Genomic DNA, 25,316 nt, shown 5'->3' with positions numbered 1-25,316 from the left:
GAAGAACCTCATACAGACAAACATTGTCGAGGTGACTGCTTCTATTTGGATAATATGTATCCAACATGTTGGTCTTCAAAATGTCGGTACTGTTTGGCTCCTTTTCCGCCAAATACTCAATTTCCCGCACAGGTTTCAGAACTCGATTACGCGTTGCAGCAAGACCAAGACTCGCCCAAATGATACTCCTGGACTTGGCATAGAGACTTGCTGAAGACAACCGGTCAGAGCATTCGTAAGCTCCAATTTCTCGATGCGACAACATCTTCAGACTGAAACTGTACAACTTCTTGCTGAGGCTCTTTTCATGGGAAATGTCCTCCCACATATCCTTCAATTCTGTCTTCTCTTTTTTGGTGATGTAAGACGTCACATACCGAGCCACAGCCATACAGTTATCAGCCACAAACTGTATATCCATGTTAGCATTCCACATGGACAAAATCACCGGGTTGTAGTCGTTGATGTACTTGGACTCTTCGTTCCTCTTCAAATTGTATGTGTTTTTAGGTGATTTCTTCATGACATTATGTCGCAGCGAAGACATCAAACTGTTTACTCTTCCTTTAGAAATCACCGGTCGTGGAAAGCCGAAACGACATTTGGTGTAGAACTTGTCCTTGTTTCGGAATTTACGACGGCAGTACTTTCCACATCGATGGCTTTGGAAACGCAGAACTTTTTCTCTTAGGCTTTTCTTCTCCTTTGCGTTTGGAACAGCACACGTAGAATACTGTTGGATGAAACTCATCACTGAGTCTTCTGGATCCGTTCCAAATTTAGGTGCATCCTTGATCCACAGCAACATATGTATATGAGGAGCACCTCTTGCTTGGTACTCCTTTCTCCAGAAGAAATCCAACACCTCTCCAAGAGGTGGATTCTTCTTATTCATGATGAAAGACATCATAGCTTCAAATCTATGATTGAAGTACCTACATACATTGACTGGATCCAAAGAGCACAGTTCTCCGGGTGTCTTGAATTCGATGTTATCTACGTTAGCATTTGCCTCTCGTAGAAATTCAAGTAAGTCTTCCCAGCCATACTCGGCACAGCTCAGAGTGAGGAACCATGTGGGAGTACCTAAGTTCCTCAGCATACATTTTAAATCACCATGACGACGGTACCAGTACTCATTAGTACCACGCTGACACGCCATGAGATTAATCAGGTGAGAATCCAAAATACTGTCTTTATCCATAAAGTCACTTGCCGAGATGTTTTGCATGTGTATACCACTTTTCAAGATGTGGTTCACTGCATATGACAGTCCAGACAGATCGCTTTCAAACAGGAGATGAAACAAATAAGGAATGCATTGTCGAAACCTAGCATCTCCTGCATACAATCGCAAAGTCCGGTATTCAGAAGCAGGAATTTGATGAGGTCGCTCATCATATCTTCCTCCCTGACCTGTTGGAAAAAGCTGTGGGAAACACCGAGCTTCCAAACTTTCCTCCCAAACACTAATGGGACTCCCTTTGGCTTGTTTCATTTGAAACAACTCAATAGCATTCCCCATGACTTCCTTGGAATGCAAAGGATGAACACTATAATGTTCATATATTTCTTCACTAGTAGAGGGTTCTACTTTCTCAATTTGACCAGCACACAAATCGCTATCCTCTTCCTCACTTACTTCCTCTTCTGCAACATATACATTCTTATAGTATTTATTATTTTTTTTCAAATACAATGTTGCCTTTTTAACTTTCCTAACATCTACTAAATCTTGCCATATTTTCTTATTCTTTGTCGGAACCCCATTAACTAAGATAACCAGAGGTTCCTCTTCCACTTTTTCTACTCCAATTGTGTTAATGTTTTTCTTCAAATCTAGAGGCAAATAAACAACTCTTCCCTTTAATCCTCTCTGTAAATCTGATGGAGGCAATTTCCCTGTCTTTGGCTCCATTCTTACAATAGCCTGAAAGGGATGGATACTTTGAATCAAAATAGATTCATAAGTATTTAAATCCTTCAATTCAGAAGGAATCTCAACCAATTCCAGATTATTATGAACTGCTCTAGCAGGCATCTGGTTTTGATTTAATTTGCAACAACAATAAGTACACACACGTTGATCCAATCCCAAATCAAAACAATTTTCTACCATCAAGTATGTTGCAAAATCCTTCCATTCACTATTATTTTCCCTTTCACTTTTTGCATATAAATCCACTAACTTAGTCTGATTCTTATAATAAGTGCGTCGACAACACACACAAGTGAAATTTGGCCTCTCACTTGATTTGACCTGAAATGTGACAATTTCCCTCTGGAAATTATCTGTACTGGAAACCTGTACACTATCTTCCACATTACCCGCTTCTTCTTGGTCAATTTCAACATTCTCCTCTTTACTTCCAAAGTAACAAAACTCAATTTCTTCACATATATTCTTCACATCTATTTCAGAACCATGCAAAAGAGCAGCGCATAATTGTTTAAGCATAATTGCTGGACTCTTAGCATAATACAACATTCTAACTAATTTCCTCACTTTATTATGATGCACTGCTAGCATTCTTAAATGATGAAAAACACTCTGGCATACTCTCCTGGAAAGACAAGCCAGTGAATGACCATGCAAACCTGTCACTTCTCTCACTCTGCAAGGATCTAATTCTTGCAACAACCTTATTTTCTGCTTCAAACTTTTCTTATTAAATGACCGTACAAAATCACAAAGCAAATTGATGGAATCCTGTCGCACACTACAAATACTACTACACTTCCAGGTGTACACAGGACCCTTAGCACGTCTTCCTAAAACCTCATTACCTAACACCTCTTCTGTCTCTGTTGTCACAAGTTTTTCTTTTTCAACTGGACAACCATCTTTCACTTCATAAGCACGACCACTGGTGTCAACTGCATGCACCAAATCATTATCCTGGAAATAACTCTCCTCATTAAAAAATGCCTCACAGCTTGAACTATGAATCCATTCTCCAGAAAAAACTTCACAAAAATTACTACGATTACCTATTCTCTTCCATCTACTATTTCTTTTGAAATCATAAATTGCCTTGTTTAGCTTCCTAATTCTATTGATTATCAAAATAAATAACTTACGTTTAATTTCAAATGCCTGATCAATAACTTTCTCAACTTTTTTTTTTCTCTTATAAAAAACCACTTTCTGTTGACCTTTCTTAATATTTTTTAACAAATTGCCAATTATCCTGTTGCGGAACATTCGTTTACGAATGTCCCTAAACTGTTGTTTCCTTCTACTATCATGCACAGAGTTATCTCTTGCTCTAGCAGTAACATTTTTGATTGGCCTTTCCTTTCCATTTGAATTGGTTCTCTTTTTATGGACTGAAACATTTTCTGTAGTAATATTTTTTTTACTACACATATTTCTTATGAATGTTTTTGTACTCTTACCCGGTGCTTTCTTCGTGACTTGACAAATCTTTTTGTTAGAGGACTGCTGCTTCTTTTGATTCACCTGCTGTCTTTGACGTTTTGCAGCCTTTCTCTCTCTTTCTTTCGTTGGCATGGTGAAATGTTGAAATGATCTGTAGTTGAATCTGTGGTAAAATATATTAAAAAATGTTATTAACCACTATTACCAAACAGTAAATCAATAACAGTGATCAAAAACTTAACACACTACTTGACATTTTAAATAGAAGATTTTTTAGTCCTTGGCAAATTTACAATACAGAAATAGCAGAAAAGAAATGGAATTTATGTTCATGTTACCTGTGCTATTTTATATGTGAATCTGATCTAATTTTATGAGCATATTTTAATATTTTATTGAAGACACTACACATAACCTGTTTTTGAAGGTGTCTTTATTTTTAAATTAAACGGTTTACACTTTTACTTTTTATTTATTATAAATTTTAAAAATAAATGTTTATAGTTCCATAGGCTCAATCAGGTCAGCTTCCCACCCTATGTCATATAATTCGGACAAATCTGCATCCTCATCACACTCTTCTTCATCCTCAGGATTTAAATCATCCAAGGGATCAACATCCACTGATGTTTCAATTACAAGTTCAATGATGAGGTCAAAATCAACTGATTGCAGATTGTCGCTCATGTTGATGTTGTCTTTATCTTTAAAGAAAGATAACAACAATGAGATGTTGCAGAGTAAGAGACAAATCTCAGAGATTATAATAGTAAAATTGTTTAACAAGAGTAACATTTTGCAGCTATTATTTAGCCATGTCCAGCGATGCTGAGCAGGTGAAGCCTATGTCTAATTTTTCAGTGAACATGACTCATCTCTTCTTAACCTTGGATAAGCCTCACCAACTCTGTGTCCCCTGCACATACTTAAATGTAAAGGGGCAGATTTATGTTAAATGGCACATCCCCAGGCATGCACCAGTTAACGTGCACCGCTGCTCTGCCACCCATGGTGTGCCGTATTTACAATCAGATAGGAGAAAGCTGCGTCAAAACCCTGCGCCTGCTTTAAGCAGGCATAGGTCTTGACGCAACATTGTGGAGATGGGGCACCCCTGAGCCTTGCTTGAGCTGCATCGCACTTGCGATACAACTCCAGCAATCACTACCTTTACAGCACAGATACGTCACGCATCTGTGCAATTTTTGCCCCATGATGCCCCGCATTGTAAATGCAGCACACCATGGGTGGCGGAACAGCGGCGCAGGATGACTGGCACATCCCTGGTGATGCGCCAGTCATCATAAATCTATCCCTAAGCTTCTTATCTTGTTACAGATGAACCGCCATATGTACCATCAAACTATTTTGCATTTCCTAAATAGCGAATTTTAAGGAATAAATAGCAATTCTTTACCATTCCTAATTTGCAATGAGCAAATTGCTAATTGCAAATTACCCATTCATTTCCATGGGCTAGGAGGCTCATAGGAATGAAGGTACAATTTGCGATTAGCAATTAGCTCATCGCAAATTAGGAATTTTTCCAAGGGTGCAGGGGTGTCTCAAGAACACCCTGCTGCACCCCTGAAAAAGAAATTTGGGGGCATATGGCGCACATACATGCCCTAAGGGCATGTATTGGCGTCATATGGCACCTTTTGTTTTTTGGAAAAAAAGCTTTTTGAAAAGAATTCGCAAATTACCACAAACTAGAAGTTGGTGGTAGTTTCCAAATCCTTAATGTCATTTTTTACATATTTTTTGTTTGATACATTGCATTTAAGTAATCGCAAAATTTGCAAATCCTTCAGTGCAATCGCAAAATAAGGAATAGCAAATTTTGCTATTCCTTATTTTGCATCAAACTTGTTTGATACATACCATTTGTCTAATTAGCATTCGCAAAGGCCGAAATTCGCAGAATTTTGATCTTTGCGAATGCTAATTAGCTTGATACATATGGCCCCAAGTGAGGCCTGTCTTGCAACATGGTGCATCTTTTGCATCACTGCTGCATCGGTTTCATGTGGCACGTTTTTTTTACACCATGACACATCTGCCTAAATGCATCAATTTGTAATTTTGTCGCCTCATAGCAAATCTCTTGCACCGCCGCTGCATCATAAAAGTGACGCACAGTGGCGCAAAAGAGGCATACACCTATCATAAATCTGTCCCTAGCATTTTAAATGATTAATCCAGGATGACGATAAGGTGTGGCCTATCCAGAGGTTTGTTTATGGTGAGGCCTACTCACAATTGCAGATTAAAGTTACGCTTGATAAAGAATACAGAGGAGATAATACATGTAAAGGCCTACCAATGAAGTAAGTAATGTCCACTTTATTGCGCCAGTCATCATAAATGTATCCCTAAGCTTCTTATCTTGTTACAGATGAACCGCCATATGTACCATCAAACTATTTTACATTTCCTAAATAGCGAATTTTAAGGAATAAATAGCAATTCTTTACCATTCCTAATTTGCAATGAGCAAATTGCTAATTGCAAATTACCCATTCATTTCCATGGGCTAGGAGGCTCATAGGAATGAATGTTTAATTTGCGATTAGCAATTAGCTCATCACAAATTAGGAATTTTTCCAAGGGTGCAGGGGTGTCTCAAGAACACCCTGCTGCACCCCTGAAAAAGAAATTTGGGGGCATATGGCACACATACATGCCCTAAGGGCATGTATTGGCGTCATATGGCACCTTTTGTTTTTTGGAAAAAAAGCTTTTTGAAAAGAATTCACAAATTACCACCAACTAGAAGTTGGTGGTAGTTTCCAAATCCTTAATGTCATTTTTTACATATTTTTTGTTTGATACATTGCATTTAAGTAATCGCAAAATTTGCAAATCCTTCAGTGCAATCGCAAAATAAGGAATAGCAAATTTTGCTATTCCTTATTTTGCATCAAACTTGTTTGATACATACCATTTGTCTAATTAGCATTCGCAAAGGCCGAAATTCGCAGAATTTTGATCTTTGCGAATGCTAATTAGCTTGATACATATGGCCCCAAGTGAGGCCTGTCTTGCAACATGGTGCATCTTTTGCATCACTGCTGCATCGGTTTCATGTGGCACGTTTTTTTTACACCATGACACATCTGCCTAAATGCATCAATTTGTAATTTTGTCGCCTCATAGCAAATCTTTTGCACCGCCACTGCATCATAAAAGTGACGCACAGTGGCGCAAAAGAGGCATACACCTATCATAAATCTGTCCCTAGCATTTTAAATGATTAATCCAGGATGACGATAAGGTGTGGCCTATCCAGAGGTTTGTTTAAGGTGAGGCCTACTCAGGTTTGCAGATTAAAGTTACGCTTGATGAAGAATACAGAGGAGATAATACATGTAAAGGCCTACCAATGAAGTAAGTAATGTCCACTTTATTGCGCCAGTCATCATAAATGTATCCCTAAGCTTCTTATCTTGTTACAGATGAACCACCATATGTACCATCAAACTATTTTGCATTTCCTAAATAGCGAATTTTAAGGAATAAATAGCAATTCTTTACCATTCCTAATTTGCAATGAGCAAATTGCTAATTGCAAATTACCCATTCATTTCCATGGGCTAGGAGGCTCATAGGAATGAAGGTGCAATTTGCGATTAGCAATTAGCTCATCGCAAATTAGGAATTTTTTCAAGGGTGCAGGGGTATCTCAAGAACACCCTGCTGCACCCCTGAAAAAGAAATTTGGGGGCATATGGCGCACATACATGCCCTAAGGACATGTATTGGCGTCATATGGCACCTTTTGTTTTTTGGAAACAAATGCTTTTTGAAAAGAATTCGCAAATTACCACAAACTAGAAGTTGGTGGTAGTTTCCAAATCCTTAATGTTATTTTTTACATATTTTTGTTTGATACATTGCATTTAAGGAATCGCAAAATTTGCAAATCCTTCAGTGCAATCTCAAAATAAAGAATAGCAAATTTTGAATTAAGGACATTTTAAGTCATTTCCACATGTGCAGTATTTTCAAATTATGATTTGAAAATCGTTTTTGGGGAAAAGGAATGGTTTGCAAATTTATGACAAGGACATAATGGTGTATGCTTCTCTATAAGGCATTTCACTGTCTCTGATGTCATTTTTCCCATATTACATTATAAGACCTTTCCCCATGGAGCACATTCCTTGTAAATATGCTCCCACCTGTGCATGGTGAATTTAGATTTTGACTGTTTGAGTCACATAGCCATGTTAAAAGTGACCCAAAAAAATTGCAAACGCTTTAAAAAAACACATTCATGTGTCTTAAGGACATTTTAAGTCATTTCCCCGTGGACAGTGTTTTGTAAGTGGCGCAAAAGAGGCATACACCTATCATAAATCTGTCCCTAGCATTTTAAATGATTAATTCATGATGACGATAAGGTGTGGCCTATCCAGAGGTTTGTTTAAGGTGAGGCCTACTCAGGATTGCAGATTAAAGTTACGCTTGATGAAGAATACAGAGGAGATAATACATGTAAAGGCCTACCAATGAAGTAAGTGATGTGCACTTTATTGCGCCAGTCATCATAAATGTATCCCTAAGCTTCTTATCTTGTTACAGATGAACCACCATATGTACCATCAAACTATTTTACATTTCCTAAATAGCGAATTTTAAGGAATAAATAGCAATTCTTTACCATTCCTAATTTGCAATGAGCAAATTGCTAATTGCAAATTACCCATTCATTTCCATGGGCTAGGAGGCTCATAGGAATGAAGGTGCAATTTGCGATTAGCAATTAGCTCATCGCAAATTAGGAATTTTTTCAAGGGTGCAGGGGTATCTCAAGAACACCCTGCTGCACCCCTGAAAAAGAAATTTGGGGGCATATGGCGCACATAAATTTTAACAACATTCCTTTACCTCAAAAACGATTTTCAATTCATAATTTGAAAACACTGCACATGGGAAAATTACTTAAAATGTCCTTAAGACACATAAAAGCATTTTTTGATTGCCTTTGCAGCATGTTTGTATCACTTTTAACATGGCTATGTAACACAAACATTCAAAATCTAAATTTTCCATGCACAGGTGGGAGCATATTTACAAGCAATTTGCGCCACATAATTCATAATTTTCTCCTTAAAGCACACTATTCTCTATCTAAATTAAAGAAATATTTTCTCACCTTAGCAAATACTTTGAGTTTGAAAACAGTCTCAGAAACACACCAATTTGTCTTCAGCAGAGCAAAAGGTATGCACTCCAGAGTCTGCAGCTATCAAAAGCACAGACATGCTGTAATTCTTCACACATATCTCTCATGTCACCCAATCAAAACTCTTCCCTCACTTTTTTTCAAATGAAAACCCTTCCCCCCTCTGCCATTTCATGCCTTTTCTGCATGGCAACCACCTCTTGGAAGACTTCTGGTGTTTGCAAGTTCACACAACAATGTTGCAATTGAACTCTGAACTCTCAGTGCACCTGCATATCCAGTGCATTCTTTCATTTAATGATTTTTTATTGACCATTCAAAATACATCTTTCAAATAACTCATCCATGCACCCTAACTTTCTGTTTTCAGCAATCAAAATCCACCAATCACTGTTACTGCTTCATGAACACAGAAACTCCACAGTTTTTTTCATTTTAAACTCTCATTTTTTCAACTGCCATTTCATTGCCACACTTCATCTGACTGCAGGAGAACCTTCTCTCACCATGTTTTCTGTCTGGATTGTTGGACATAGTTATATCCACTGGGCTCACAGGTATGCTGAGAACAGAAAATTACCTAACCTCAATTTACAAGATGTGGAAATTAAGTGGTTTGGCCACAGAGGATTAAAATGTCACCAATTGATACCATTGGTGAAAACCTTTATGCATTTGCCCAAAAATGACCTGTTAATTGTGCACTGTGGAGGTAATGATTTGGGCACTTTGACTGGGGTAGGTCTGGAAATGCTTTTAAAGGACACCTTTGAGCAATTAATGGCACTTTTTCCTCAGACTGCCTTGGTATATTCAAATATATGCCAAAGACAGAAATGGAGGTGGTCAAACCAATTTTGTCCACAAATTGAGAAGTCGAGGAAGCATGTAAACAAATCTGTTTCAGCTTACATGAGAGACCATGGAATGGGCTCCCTGTACAACAATAACTTGCGTTACTACATGCAAGATTTCTACAGAGGAGATGGAGTTCACTTCTCAGATGAGGGCAACAGAATTTTCACTCTGAATTTAAGACTGTGCATTGGTACCTACTTATAAGTACCTAAATGTACCATAAACCCAAAAGCTCTTCTCAGAGCTACCCTACATCTGATCACTCACAATTATTATTTTACTGTAACATTTTTCACTAATTTTCAAAAAGTACGCTCCCTGGGGCGCTACCCGGTACGCGAACCGGGAGCTAACCTCGCGAATTTTTTTAAAAAAATGTTTTTTTTTCGCACATATAAGCCTCCTCAGCCACCCTCACAAAACCTAGGGGGTCAAGATAAGTCTACCGTGCCCCCTTCTACCCATTCTGAACATTATTTGCCCTCCATTTTATATCTTAATTCGACCGAAACACAAAATGGTGGACTCCCGTAACGCTTAAGGTACGCGAACCGGGGCGCTCAACGGTTCGCGTACCGGGTCGCTCCCTGGGAAGCGCACCATCAAAAAAGGTGGGAAAGTAGTTTACAGAAAAGCCACTGGAGACAATTTCACCAAATATAGATTAGCTCATACTACATACCAATCCCTACCATTTTCACAAATTTGATTGGAATTCCATTTAGCCATTTAGCCTGTAGACCTCTCTAAATACCCTGAGGTAAATTACTTCTCAAAACACATCTGAAGTGTTGGAATTGACAACCAATTAAAATGTTACTTTCATTTTCTACTTTTTTTACCTGACATTTGATTGGTTATGTACCTGAATATATATAAAAGAAGAGAATGAAACACAGCCATTTTGACTACTACTTCCTGGTGTACATTTCAATTGGATTTTCACTAATCACTTCAACTTCTTTCTAAAGGTAAGTTGTTATTTTAAAAACTGAACTATATTGTGCACTATAAGTTAATATGGTAACCTTTTTCTGATAGTTATATACTATCCCTCTGTAGTAGTTATAGATTTAGATTGACTTCTCTGTTATAGTTATGGATGGAGTTAGGCTTCTCTTTTATAATTATGAATTTACTTACGTTAAATCACATACACTTTTTTATATTCCTACTTCCACTCTGATACTATACACTGCCCAAAGATAAATTCTCTGTTAAAAAATGCCTATCTAAAATTAATCCCAACAGTGCCCTATCTCTACTAATATATATTTTTTTTATCCAAATTTCAGGCAACATGGAAGGCGAACAGAAAGTTTCATTTCAAATTGTCCTGCAAGAGAGCAGCCAAGAAATAATTGATCCAAATTATATAGAATTTATGGATGAAACTTGGGACCAAGAACTACTGCAATGTGTGCAAGCAGTGGATGACCTCCTTCAAAATGAGGACATTTTACACCCTCATAGATTACAAGCTATGTTCAATGAAAATGACGACATTTCAGACAGTGAAATGTTAGAAATGTTATTACATTTTGAAACACAATCACAATAATAAATAATTGCTTAAAAAATAAAAAAAATAAAAAATAATCAACAAAACCAACAATCAATTAACATACAGTATTTGAAAAGTCTATCATTCATTTTTCATTACAGTACGCTGCCCAGAATGCTTCCCGGTTCGCGGACCGGGCGCTACCCACGCAAAAAAAACAAAAAAAAAAATTTGTTTTTTTTGCCCCGCGGGGCCCTTTTAAAACCTCCACATTAAACCTAGGGGGTCAGGGAGGATCTAGTATGCCCCCTTATGGTTATTTCCCCCTTTGTTTTGGCCTCCTCTTGTCTCTCAATCCTACCGAGAGACAAGATGGCGGCCGCTCCGGACTGTTTAGAATGTTGACAGACACCGGAGAGCCAATCAGCTTCGCTACGCGAAGTTCCGGTACGCTTAAGGTCCGCGGACCGGAGCGCTGCCCAGAGCGCGCTTACAGATATATATCTTTTTTTAAACGTTAATTTCTCAAAATCCACTGGAGCACATATATTGAGACCTACAAAAGGCACATCGGGCATATATAGTTAGGATTTTTTCTCTATGGGATTTTTGAAAATTCTATGTCTAATAACTTTGGCGTTTGTGGACGGAATTGGCTGAAATTTTCAGGAAAATGGCACATTTTGTTTCTGAGCAGCCCCTGAAAATTGGGGGGGGGGGTTCGTCCAGGGGGGGTCGAGAAAAAAGGGGGGTCCCAAAACGTGTTTTTAACATTGAGTTTTCCATAGGGCGGTTGGCCTCACTTTTAGCCCGAACGGCTGAATGGATTTGCACGAAACTTGGCAAAATTGTAGGGACTGGTAGCCCGATGTGCCTTTTGTAGGTCTCAATATATGTGCTACAGTGGATTTTGAGAAATTAACGTTTAAAAAAAGATATATATCTGTAACAGCGGACCGGGCAGCGCTCCAGTACGCGTACTTTTCGCGCAACGGAGCTTTGTGAAGCGAAGCTGATTGGTTCTCCGGCGTCTGTAAACATTCCAAACAGTCCGTAGCGGCCGCCATCTTGTCTCTCGGTAGGATCGAGAGACAAGAGGAGGCCAAAGCGAAGGGGCAAATGACCATAAGGGGGCATAGTAGATCCTCGCTGACCCCCTAGGTTTGATGTGGAGGTTTTAAAAGGGCCCCGCGGGGCAAAAAAAAATAATAATAATAATAATCGAACGGCTGAATGGATTTGCACGAAACTTGGCAAAACTGTAGGGACTGGTAGTCCGATGTGCCTTTGCTAGGTCTCAATATATGTGCTCCAGTGGATTTTGAGAAATTAACGTTAAAAAAAAGATATATATCTGTAACAGCGCTCCGCTTCGCGGAGATAAAATTATGTCTGTATTACCTAGCTGTTGCTAACACCAGTTAGCGACGGCTAGTAGGAGATAGCGACCATCTTGGGCCCCACTTTGCATGTGAGTGATATTTATCACTAATGACATGCAAAGTGGGCATGCCAAGATGTTAGCGACTGGAAACAGTCGCTAACATCGCTATCTCCTATTATCAACTTTTGGAAATATTCGCGATAAGCGCGAATATCTCCAAAAGCTAGCACCTGCCCTGAGCAGTTCTAAGGCATGTTATCCAATGGGAGGTGGATAACATGGCTAAGAGCATTAGCTCGGTAATGCATGAATATCGCTGAGTTTTCAGCGATATTAATGCATTGCGGTCGTTTTTTATCGTATTTGCGATAAACCTTGATAATAGCAAGGTTTATCTGCGATAATTTCTGACGATGCTTAGCGGTAAAAAAATCGTTGCTAAGCATCGTTAGGGATAAATATCGCTTAACTTTGGTAATATGCCCCAACGTCTGTTAACGTTCGATTCGAAGGAAATCAGGAAGTGTTGAAAAACATTGTCTGCGCCATCTTGCCTTTTTTCAAATGCCACACTTTTGTCGTGCACGGCAGTCATTTTAGATGCCTTGACCAGACCCACTCTGTGCACGCTGTCGATCCTTAGCATGACTCCCCACCCTCGCAAGCATCTCCCCCAGGCAGTGGTCACCCCCGCTCTCTGTCTTATGCATGGGTAATAAACCACCCCCCATCTGCGCTGCTCTTCCCTGAGAATCACACCCTGTGCCCGCCCGACACCTCCCTTTCGCCCTATTCACTACCGCACCCTCTGACACTCCTTTTCCTCTGTGTCCGATTGTCCAGGCCGGTCCTAGGGTATCAGCTAGCCCTGCAGATGTAGTTTATGGCCCCAGCTGTAAAGAATCACCCCTCTTCAAAGGAGTTATAGTAGATCAAGGCCCACACTCGATGAGATCCATCACAGCAGACGCGTTCCTATTATCTGAAAACCATCCTGTATTGTGATTGGGGAGGGGACCGAGCCTGAAGCGGAAGATTCCAGGGATGACTCTTTGTACATCAAATTTTTTACAATTATGTGTCACATTAAAAATATATAGCACTCCAACAAAGTAGTAAGATTATAAAACTTTAATAACTTATAAATATATACAAGAAAACAAAAACAGTAATAACATATAAACATTTTTAGGGAAAAACAACGAAGTAGCGGTCGGCTGTGCGAATAGTCCCAACGCAGCACAACGTCCAGATTTCTGGCGTGGGGCGTCGCGGGGGGTGGGTCATCAGTAGCAAACTGTTGTGCGAATAGTTCCAAGGCAGCAGAACGATGGCACCAAGGTGATGTCCAGTAAGTTGCCGCACTGGTTTTGGTATCCTACAATGCTGCTCCGAATAACGGCATGGGGCGCCCCGGGGGAGGCGGCGTGAACGGGCCTCTCCAGGTGGAGTGTCATCTGTTGTACTGGGGCGCCCCTTTACCGTTTCAGTTGCCATTCCGTCCGTTTTTGGTCCACTGTGTCAAAAGCCGCAATTCAGCTGATTTGCGCCCACTCTTGCGGTGCAGCGATAGGCGGCTGTCACAGGACTCTCAAAATGGCGGCAGGCTCTTTCCTTTTTGGGCCTGGTCCACTGAAATGGCCCTGGGACACCTTGGAAATCGGACGCTTGTCTGCTAGGTCTTGGACCCCATTCTCGAAAGCGTCCCCTCCGCCTTGAGGATTTATCAAAAGTTTTGGGGGCCCCCGACTCCTGTAGGCTTCTGGTGGGGAGCGGTTGCCATGATTGCTCGCGGAATGACCACGACGGAGCTACGAGATGGTGGTGCTCTCATGCTGAAGCCAGCTCCAGTCCGAAACATCCAGAAACAAGGTGGGGCTTTCATCGTTTGGGAAAAAAAAAAAGTTTTCATCCAATGAAAAGTGTTGTTTTTAGGTCATATGATCAAGCCTTCCATCATTAGGAAACCAAAAGTAAAATGAACCAATGAAAAGTTTTATAAACAAGTCACATGACCAGTTATGCGGCATAGGGTAAAAAATGCGGAGAAAATACGTTGGCCTGTGAGTTTGCGTCAGTAGCGGACCGATGTGCGAATAGGCCGAAGGCAGCACAACGCGCCAAGATCCGGATGGCACCGAGGTGGTGTCTAGTAAGTTGCCGCACTGGTGTGGCCATCCTACAATGTTGAAAGTCGGCGTGGGGCGCCCCGTTGGCCTGTGAGATGGCGGCAGTAGCGGACCGATGTGCGAATGGGGCCAAAGGCAGCGCAACAATATTTTCGGAATAGAAGACACCACAAGGCGCTGAGATGCCAAGATCCGGATGGCACCGAGGTGGTGTCTAGCAAGTTGTGGCACTGGTGTGGCCATCCTACAATGGTAAAAGTCGGCGTGGGGCGCCCTGTTGGCCTGTGAGATGGTGTCAGTAGCGGACTGATGTGCGAATGGGGCCAAAGGCGGCGCAACAATATTTTCTGACTGACACCACAAGGCGCTGAGATGCCAAGATCCGGATGGCACCGAGGTGATGTCTAAGTTGCGGACCGATGTGCGAATGGGGTCAAAGGCAGCGCAACAATATTTTCTGTATGGAAGATACCACTAGGCGTTGAGATGCCAAGATCCGGATGGCACCGAGGTGATGTCTAGCAAGTTGCTGTACTGGTGTGGCCATCCTACAATGGTAAAAGTCGGCGTGGGGCGCCCTGTTGGCTTGTGAGATGGTGTCAGTTGCAGACCGATGTGCGAATGGGGCCAAAGGCAGCGCAACAATATTTTCTGTATGGAAGATACCACTAGGCGTTGAGATGCCAAGATCCGGATGGCACCGAGGTGATGTCTAGCAAGTTGCTGTACTGGTGTGGTCATCCTACAATGCTGAAACTCGGCGTGGGGCGCCCTATTAGCCTGTGAGATGGCGTCAGTAGCGGACCGATGTGTGAATGGGGCAAAGGTAGCGCAAGAATATTTTCTGAATAGAAGACACCACAAGGCGCTGAGATGCCAAGATCCGGATGGCACCGAGGTGGTGTCTAGTAAGGTGCACTGGTGTGGTCATCCTACAATGCTGAAACTCGGCGTGGGGCGCCCCATTAGTCTGTGAGATGGCGTCAGTAGCGGACCGATGTGCGAATAGGCCGAAGGCAGCACAACGCGCCAAGATCCGGATGTCACCGTGGTGGTTTCATAGTTGAGAGGCACTTCATCTGCAGTGGGGCGCCGAGATCCGGATGGCACCGAGGTGATGTCTAGCAAGTTGCTGTACTGGTGTGGTCATCCTACAATGCTGAAACTCGGCGTGGGGCGCCCCATTAGCCTGTGAGATGGCGTCAGTAGCGGACCGATGTGCGAATAGGTCGAAGGCAGCACAACGCGCCAAGATCCGGATGTCACCGTGGTGGTTTCATAGTTGAGAGGCACTTCATCTGCAGTGGGGCGCCGAGATCCGGATGGCACCGAGGTGATGTCTAGCAAGTTGCTGTACTGGTGTGGTCATCCTACAATGCTGAAACTCGGCGTGGGGCGCCCCATTAGCCTGTGAGATGGCGTCAGTAGCGGACCGATGTGCGAATAGGCCGAAGGCAGCACAACGCGCCAAGATCCGGATGTCACCGTGGCGGTTTCATAGTTGAGAGGCACTTCATCTGCAGTGGGGCGCCGAGATCCGGATGGCACCGAGGTGATGTCTAGCAAGTTGCTGTACTGGTGTGGTCATCCTACAATGCTGAAACTCGGCGTGGGGCGCCCCATTAGCCTGTGAGATGGCGTCAGTAGCGGACCGATGTGCGAATGGGGCCAAAGGCAGCGCAACAATATTTTCTGAAGAGAAGACACCAAAAGGCGCTGAGATTCCAAGATCCGGATGGCACCGAGGTGGTGTCTAGCAAGCTATGCAGTTGAGTTGTGTGCGCACTTGCGGCGAATAGGTCGAAGGCAGCATAACAATGTTTTCTGAATAGAAGACACCACAAGGCGTTGAGATTCGGTTACCACCGAGGTGATGTCTAGCAAGTTGCCGCACTGGTGTGGCCATCCTACAATACTGCTCCGAATAACGGCGTGGGGTGCCCGAAGGGGGGGGGGGGAGGCGGCGTGAACGGGCCTTCCTAGGTGGAGGCTCGTCTGCTGTAGTGGGGCGCCCCTTTACCGTTTCAGTTGCCATTCAGCTGAGTTTCGGCTGCTCTTGATGCTACAGCGACAGGCGGCTGCAACAGGACTCTCAAAATGGCGGCCTGTTCTTTGGATTTGGGCCTGGTCCACTAAAATGGCCCTGGGACACCTTAGAACTCGGACGCTCGATTTTTTTTTCCTTTCCTGTACACGCAAAAAAAGGTAAATGCCCGGTACGTTACACGCTTCATCTGCCACGATGAACTCTCCAGAGGAACCGAAAAAAAATATAGTTATGGTAACTATACCATGCATCGTCATATGGAGAGGTGGCACCAATTAATTATAGTGCTGCATAAAAGAGAGATTTGGAGGAGAACCCCTGAGCTGCTAGTACATTCATCAAAGAAGTGGCACTGACAGCATCAGAGGCAAGGGAAACGGTCCCAAATATTTAGAAGAACTTTGGAAAGATTAAAATGACATGTTTAGATTGTGGCAAATTAATTTCATGTGGACAGATGAGTGTTACTCTAATAAATACAGCATATGAACATCATCATAGTCGATGGTTGGTAGAGACATTTTGACTATATCCTGGACCTGCCCGTCCTCGCCCAAAATGGCGCCGGAATAAATGGGACTCGTAACTCCTTGTTGTGTACTGGTTGCAGAACCTTGAAATCACGAGATACGTATGCAGTTTTGAAGCACATGGCGGGCGGGGACGAGAATTGATTGAATATTTCAACATCCCTATTGATATTAAGTTCTGATGTGTTATTGATTACTGTACTATTGAAAGTTCGAATTAACGTCACCCATGGTACTTGCCCGCAAATGTATATCTAGATAATTTTATTGTAACTGGCCCTGTCGTATTTTAATTATAAAATGTACGTCCACCGATTCCGTAACTGTTAGACACCTTAGTTCTTGCAACCTAATGGCCCGCCCGTTACGTTCCTCTACAGTGTAAATGTCTACTCATCATATACGATTACAGTTTGCTCCGTGGCCGGCCCACGTGGTTATAGGCTCGTATTTGTATAATGAAATTTTCACAATAAAGGTTTTTAAAAGAAAACATGGTAGTAGTATATACATTGGTAAAGTTTTTAATAATAGTCACTGTTTTAGAATCATTAAAAGGCAAGTGAAATAAAGCAGACCAATTACATGAAGGGTAAAAGGTATAATACGAAGGAACGCAGTAAAGATAAATGGTCAAGGGCTGTTGTGTTTTCTATTCCTGCAACATAAAGTGATCGATAAGAATCTCATATTCAGGCGTATCGGCGACTAAGACAGCAGGTCGACCCTCTTTTGCTCAACGGCTCCGTCATGGGACGAAGAAACGCTCTTTTTCTCGAAAAAAGAATATATTTTACTTGCAGGACAGTTGTAAATTTTTCGGGAAAGTACATTAGCCTGGAACATTATAACATATATTTAAGAAAAAATAATGTTCGGAAGTAATAAAAAGCGTAATTTTTAGGTCATATGACCAAGCCTTTCATCATTAGAATAAGAAAAGTAAAATGAACCAATGAAAAGTTTTATTAACAAGTCACATGACTTGTTATGCTTACGTTACGCGCTGCGCGCCCCGGATGACTTCCGGATGCGCTAACGCGGCGCGTCATATGACGCATTACGCGACAACGCAGGTCCAGAATATAGTCAAAATGTCTCCACCAACCAGCGGTTGGAACACAACCCCTTTCAGCAGGCTAAATAGTTCTGTTAAATGACAACAGAAGGGACAGGCAACAAGAAACATCAGTCAAAGAGGGGAGGGCTAGTTCTTCTCTACCGGGTTACATTGGGGCGCTACCGGAACTGATCGAATTGGTAGTCTACAGTGTTTCTGGATGTTTCAGACTGAAGCTGGGGTTAGCATGAGAGCAGTACCATTTCGTAGCTCCGTCGTGGCCATTCCGCAACCAATCATGGCAGCCGCTCTTTATCGTTATTTTGGGCGGGGTGGGTGGCGGAGCCGAGCTGTTTTGCAGCCATCATTGTGTGGAGTTCAGTTCATTTCACTAGTTTTGTATTTGTCATGAGGGGTTGTTCCTAATGTTTCTATTTTAGCGAGGTCAAAAAGAGATCCCGTTAGTGGCCTACTGATTTTGCTCGATTCCTTTTCTTTTTTTTTTACACGATTTTTCGTTATCTGCAAAGACTAAACAGAGTATTGCGGCTCTGTGTTTGTTTGTAAATAGAGAATGAACCAAAGAGAACCAATTCTAAAACAGTAAATACTTGGATAACAATCAATCAAATGGAGAGAGAAGCAGGCACGACGTATTACAACGGGGGCAAAGGCCTGCGTTAACTACCCTTCACTATGTGCAAAGAGAGAGTACTCCTAATAGAAATGAGGGGGGGGGGGCACCATTCAAAGCAGATCAGTGTGCATAAACACGAAAATGTTTTCACTTACCACGTACTTGACATTCGACAGCTTATGATATTTGCTATTAAAAAAACATTGAAATTCACTGAAAAAACCATAGGTTATAGACCATATATAGTTAGGAATTAGCATTTACAAAACCTTGAAAATTCACTGAAAAAACCATAGGTTATAGACCATATATAGTTAGGAATTAGCATTTAAAAAACCTTATTTTACTCACACAAAACCATTGAAATTCCATATATAGTTAGTTGCACTAACTATATATCGCGCACCTGCAATCCACTGCTGATGATGTCACATATTACATCATTCATGACATGGTCAGTGACATCACTGATGACATCACTGATGACATCTCAAATGACATCACTGATGACATCACTGATGACATCTCATTTGACATCAATGACCACATCACTGATGATACCATTCATGTGACAATACAATGCATCTCCTCACATTTTAATATAACCTCTGTTTCACCCAGTGTTAAATACAGAGTATAATTTTTGAAACCATTGACACACCAATACTAGTTACTACATATGTACTCACTGATTCCTACGTCTACACACACATTCACTCATTCACCCATACAATCATTCATACATACAATCACTCATCTTTACAACACTATCATATGCACTCATACACCTATACAGACACTCACACTCTGCCACTCATCCATGGAGTTACTCACACACCTAGTCAGTCCTGTAAAGAATCAATCACACTTCCATTTTCTTGTCTATACAGTTAAACATAGAGCACCTTACATTTTCAAACATATACTAACACATACTTACTTTCTTATACAATCATTGATACAAGTACACATTGATCTGCACAGAGTCACACACCTCCCAGCCAGCCACACACACACTCAGTCTCCCATACAAATACTTGGACAATCAATCAATAACCCATATAGTTAATCATATAGCTACTGATCAACACATGCAGCAGTTTACAGAACAACAGACATAATGATGCACAAATTAAGACAGTTTAGTCACTAACCCATGCACTCAGTGAGACACATTTAATCACTCACTCATACATTCAGTCATGCACCTACTAAATCCTTCGTCCAGACAGTTATACATCTACTCATTCTTCAATATGTAAAACATATTTAAACTTTACAGAAACACACAGTCACTGGATGATGTCATCAGTGATGTCATCAGTGATGTCATTTGAGATGTCATCAGTGATGTCATCAGTGATGTCATTTGAGATGTCATCAGTGATGTCATCAGTGATGTCACTGACCATGTCATGAATGATGTAATATGTGACATCATCAGCAGTGGATTGCAGGTGCGCGATATATAGTTAGTGCAACTAACTATATATGGAATTTCAATGGTTTTGTGTGAGTAAAATAAGGTTTTTTAAATGCTAATTCCTAACTATATATGGTCTATAACCTATGGTTTTTTCAGTGAATATATATATATATATCACTGAAAAAACCATAGATTTCACACACGTTATAGTTAGCTGGACATTTCACTCATACAAAACCATTGAAATTCCCCCGTTATTGTTAGTTCAGCTAACTATAACTCGCGCGCCCGCAATGCACTGCTGATGACGTCACATATTACATCACTCATGACATGGTCAGTAACATCACTCATGACATCACTGATGACATCTCAAATGACGTGATGTCATTTGAGATGTCATCAGTGATGTCATCAGTGATGTCACTGACCATGTCATGAATAATGTAATATGTGACATAATCAGCAGTGGATTGCGGGCGCGTGAGTTATAGTTAGTACAACTAACTATAACGGGGGAATTTCAATGGTTTTGTAAGAGTTAAATGTCCAACTAACTTTAACACCCCTAAAACCTGTGTTTTTTTTAGTGAATTCCTGAGGTTTTTTAAATGCTAATTCATAACTATAACATGTCTGAAACCTATGGTTTTTTCAGTGAATTTTAAAGGTTTTGTAAATGACATTTTTTAAATATATTTATTCTTATATTTATTTTTTTGATACTGATTTACTAATTGTTTTTTAAATTATATTACAGTGTGTGGCCCCCTTCTTTTTATTTATTTTGGGCCGTGGACCCCATCCCCTAGAGCCTGTCCCGCAAATATAATTTTTTTTTTTTTATAGGAATGGGATTACTATGGAAGGAAATACAAGTTTCTTGTAAGTATGCTTGGAACTACTTTTCAGGGTCAGTGTTGGGCTAAAAGATGCAGCACTGGCTTCTCTCCTGATAAAAAATGGAGAAATCGGAATTTGTTGTTCGGATGACTTAAGGTGAATATTTTAATGTTCGAAAACTGCACACTTAGAAGAGTTTGCAACTAAAACCAGTCAGTGTCAGCCTATGAAAGTAAATTCACTAAGTAGGTAAATAGTGTTATTATTACTTTTTCTTACTCAGGGATGGATCCTGGACCCAGCACTGCTGCATCACCTCTAAACAGTTGAAAGAATGCAAATTACCAAAGACGCGCGGAATCCCATGTCTCTTTTTTTTTTTAATATCGCTAGAATGCGCGGATCATACACGCACCCTGCGATTTTACCCAAAAATAAAATAAAAAATTGGGACCCAGGGGGTCCTTGTGGAACCACCTGAGCAGACCTAGATGGTCAGGGTGTGTCTACCCTCCCCCTTTTCATGTTTTAAACTCACATTTCAGACACTTCTTCACGCTCCCTTCTACCGAGGCATAAAATGATTTTGAATGTTGACAAGCACTTGACAGTCAATTAGCATTCAGCGTGTGATCAGAGGGCTGGGTTTATGGTACGATGACAATAAGCGGAGTATCCGTATTCAATTTTTTTATTGAAAGGGGACGGGGTGGCCCCCCTCCCATGGTCAACTCTGGGCCCCGAATTCCCCACCCCCCGGGGCATGGCTAATTATATATTATTATTTTATGGAGGAGGGCTGCATAGCCCCCCTACTGAAGCCACTTCAAGGCCCTTGGGACCCTATTCTCCGGGGACGGCCTATATTTTATTATGACCGTCACCGTTGGGGACCGTGCGAGGGTCTTCAATTCCCCCACTCTCCCGCAGGCTCCCCACCTCCTGCGGGAGCCGGTGTTCTATCGACATCCGAACTCCATCTGTGTATATACCACCTAGGAGTTGCCTTCACTTTGCGCATGCACGTTTGTGGTAGCGAATGCGTGTTAATATTACGTATGCGCACAATACGTCCCAGCGTCTGCCTATGTACCCCTAAAGTATTTTATTTTATTTGCGCATGCTCAATTACAACATGCCCAATCACAGCTCTCATACCCATTGACATCATGCTCAACCAATCATCCTTCTGCAAAGCATATATAACCTGCCAACCTTCTCGAACTTTTCCTATTCCGCAGTCACAGCCATTGATAGTGTTCGTATCCACTTCTTCGTAGGTGAGCACTTTTTTCAAGAATAATTACATTAATTAATCTGAATGATCTTTAAATACCGCGTAAATAAACATTTTTGTTCGGTTTGACAATGTTGTTTTTAAGCACGTTTTCCTACTTTTTTATATCGTCAAAGTTGACTTCGTAACTTTTGTTTCTGTGCAAATCACTTAATCCTGCCGTCTTCAATTTTGTTAGTAGTGCGCCACCTGCTGCTTCCTCCCCATGCAGTGCACATATAATCGATTAGCCAATGTTGTTTTTTAGCACGCTCTTCAAGTTTTTTAATAACGGTAAACTTGATTTGCTATCCTTTGTTCTGTGCAAATCAGTTAATCCTGCCACGTTTCTTTAATTTGCCAAGCGCCATATGGCCGTTCCCGCAGCAGTGTGCTACGTGCTGTTCAACTTAATGCGATGTAGTTTTTCACGTGTAAGTAGTGCGTCACGTGCCCCATGCTTTGCAAAAGTAATGTTTTCGGCAATGCTGTATTTTAGCGCGATTTCCAGCTCTTATACCTCTTATATCTTACCTTGGTAGGCGATGTTTCTAGGCAAATCACTTAATCCTGCCGCCTTCAATTTTGTAAGTAGTGCGCCACGTGCTGCTTCCTCCCCATGCACAACACATGTAATCGATTGACCAATGTCGTATTTTAGCACCCTCTTCATGTTTTTTAATAACCTTGATTTGCTATCCTTAGTTCTGTGCAAATCACATGCAGCTAGATTCCTGGACGAAAAATCGGCTCGCAAAGGGCCAGATTCTCAGAATCTGGCCCTTTGCGAGTGCAATTTTTGCATTTGGGATTCATCATCCCAAATGCAAAAATCGCTATTTGCGAAATCGCATATTTGCGAGGAATTGCATTTAAGGAATCTCTATTTGAGATTCCTTAAATGCAATTCATGAAACTTTTAAAATATGCGAATTCGCAATATCCTGCCGCTATTTACCACGAAGTCTGACTTAGTGGTAAATAGCGACAACTTAGAAAAATGCACTTTAGTGCATTTTTCTAAGTGGTATGTTTCACACACACATATCCTTTGGACATGTGTGTGCGCAACATCAGGCTACATTTCCATTTCAGGGGTGCTACAGGGTGTCCTTTGGACACCCCTGGCACCCTTGAAATCGCATCCTTATTTGCGATTAGCAAATTGCTAATCGCAAATAAGGAATAACTCCCCATTCATTCCTATGGGCCTGTAGGCCCATAGGGCTAATCGCAAATAAGGATGATGTAGGAATCGCACATTTTTTTGCTATTCCTACATGAATCCTGTTTTGCAAGTCCTTAATAGGGATTCCTTAATAATCGCATTAAGGACTCGCAAAACGGGACTATGATGAATCTAGCTGTTAATCCTGCCACGATTCTTTAATTTGCCAAGCGCCACATGGCCGTTCCCGCAACAGTGAACTACGTGCTGTTCAAGTTAATGCGATGTAGTTTTTCTCGTGTAAGTAGTGCATCATGTGCCCCATGCACTGCAAAAGTAATGTTTTTGGCAATAGTGTATTTTAGCACAGTTTCCAGCTCTTATACCTCCAATATTTTACCTTGGTAGGCGATGTTTCTAGGCAAATCACTTAATCCTGCCGCCTTCAATTTTGTAAGTAGTGCGCCACGTGCTGCTTCCTCCCCATGCACAACACATGTAATCGATTGACCAATGTCGTATTTTAGCACCCTCTTCGTGTTTTTTAATAACCTTGATTTGCTATCCTTAGTTCTGTGCAAATCACATGCAGCTAGATTCATGAACGAAAAATCGGCTCGCAAAGGGCCAGATTCTCAGAATCTGGCCCTTTGCGAGCGCAATTTTTGCATTTGGGATTCATCATCCCAAATGCAAAAATCGCTATTTGCGAAATCGCATATTTGCGAGGAATTGCATTTAAGGAATCTCTATTTGAGATTCCTTAAATGCAATTCATGAAACTTTTAAAATATGCGAATTCGCAATTTCCTGCCGCTATTTACCACGAAGTCTGACTTCGTGGTAAATAGCGAAAACTTAGAAAAATTGGTATGTTACACACACACATATCCTTTGGACATGTGTGTGCGCAACATCAGGCTACATTTCCATTTCAGGGGTGCTACAGGGTGTCCTTTGGACACCCCTGGCACCCTTGAAATCGCATCCTTATTTGCGATTAGCAAATTGCTAATCGCAAATAAGGAATAACTCCCCATTCATTCCTATGGGCCTGTAGGCCCATTGGGCTAATCGCAAATAAGGATGATGTAGGAATCGCACATTTTTTTGCTATTCCTACATTAATAATCGCTATTAAGGACTCGCAAAACGGGACTATGATGAATCTAGCTGTTAATCCTGCCACGATTCTTTAATTTGCCAAGCGCCACATGGCCGTTCCCGCAACAGTGTACTACGTGCTGTTCAAGTTAATGCGATGTAGTTTTTCTCGTGTAAGTAGTGCATCACGTGCCCCATGCACTGCAAAAGTAATGTTTTTGGCACTAGTGTATTTTAGCACAGTTTCCAGCTCTTATACCTCCAATATTTTACCTTGGTAGGCGATGTTTCTGGACAAATCACTTAATCCTGCCGCCTTTAATTTTTGAAAATAGTGTGCCATGTGCTACTTCCTCCCCATCCACTGCACATGTAATCAATTAGCCAATGGTGTATTTTAGCACGCTCTCCAAGTTTTTTAATAACCTTAAACTTTTTTTTGTCCTCTGTACTATCTCATTATACAGATATCTCAACCAGGGGACGTAGTGGTCACCACAAGGTGTTTATTCCTGCCCATGCACTATACCAGATGGTAGTCAAGCACTCGACATACCAGATCCACTGACTGCTCTCCATATGCTATCAGCCGAAAATTGCAATGGACTAATGGAGTTATCACGTTTGACTTTAACTTTTCATGATTGAAAAGCATTCTGAGATAAGCATTTGTGTATTTTATGTGTTTGCAGACAGATAACAGTGCTGTTCTCATGTTTTGGTAGAATTACTGGCCATTCTGGTAGCAAGAAAACCAATAAAAACATGTCCTCGCGA

Source organism: Lissotriton helveticus, chromosome 2_1 (genome assembly GCF_964261635.1).
Source record: "Lissotriton helveticus chromosome 2_1, aLisHel1.1, whole genome shotgun sequence".
NCBI lineage: Eukaryota > Metazoa > Chordata > Amphibia > Caudata > Salamandridae > Lissotriton > Lissotriton helveticus.
Note: the sequence above shows the minus strand (reverse complement) of the source record.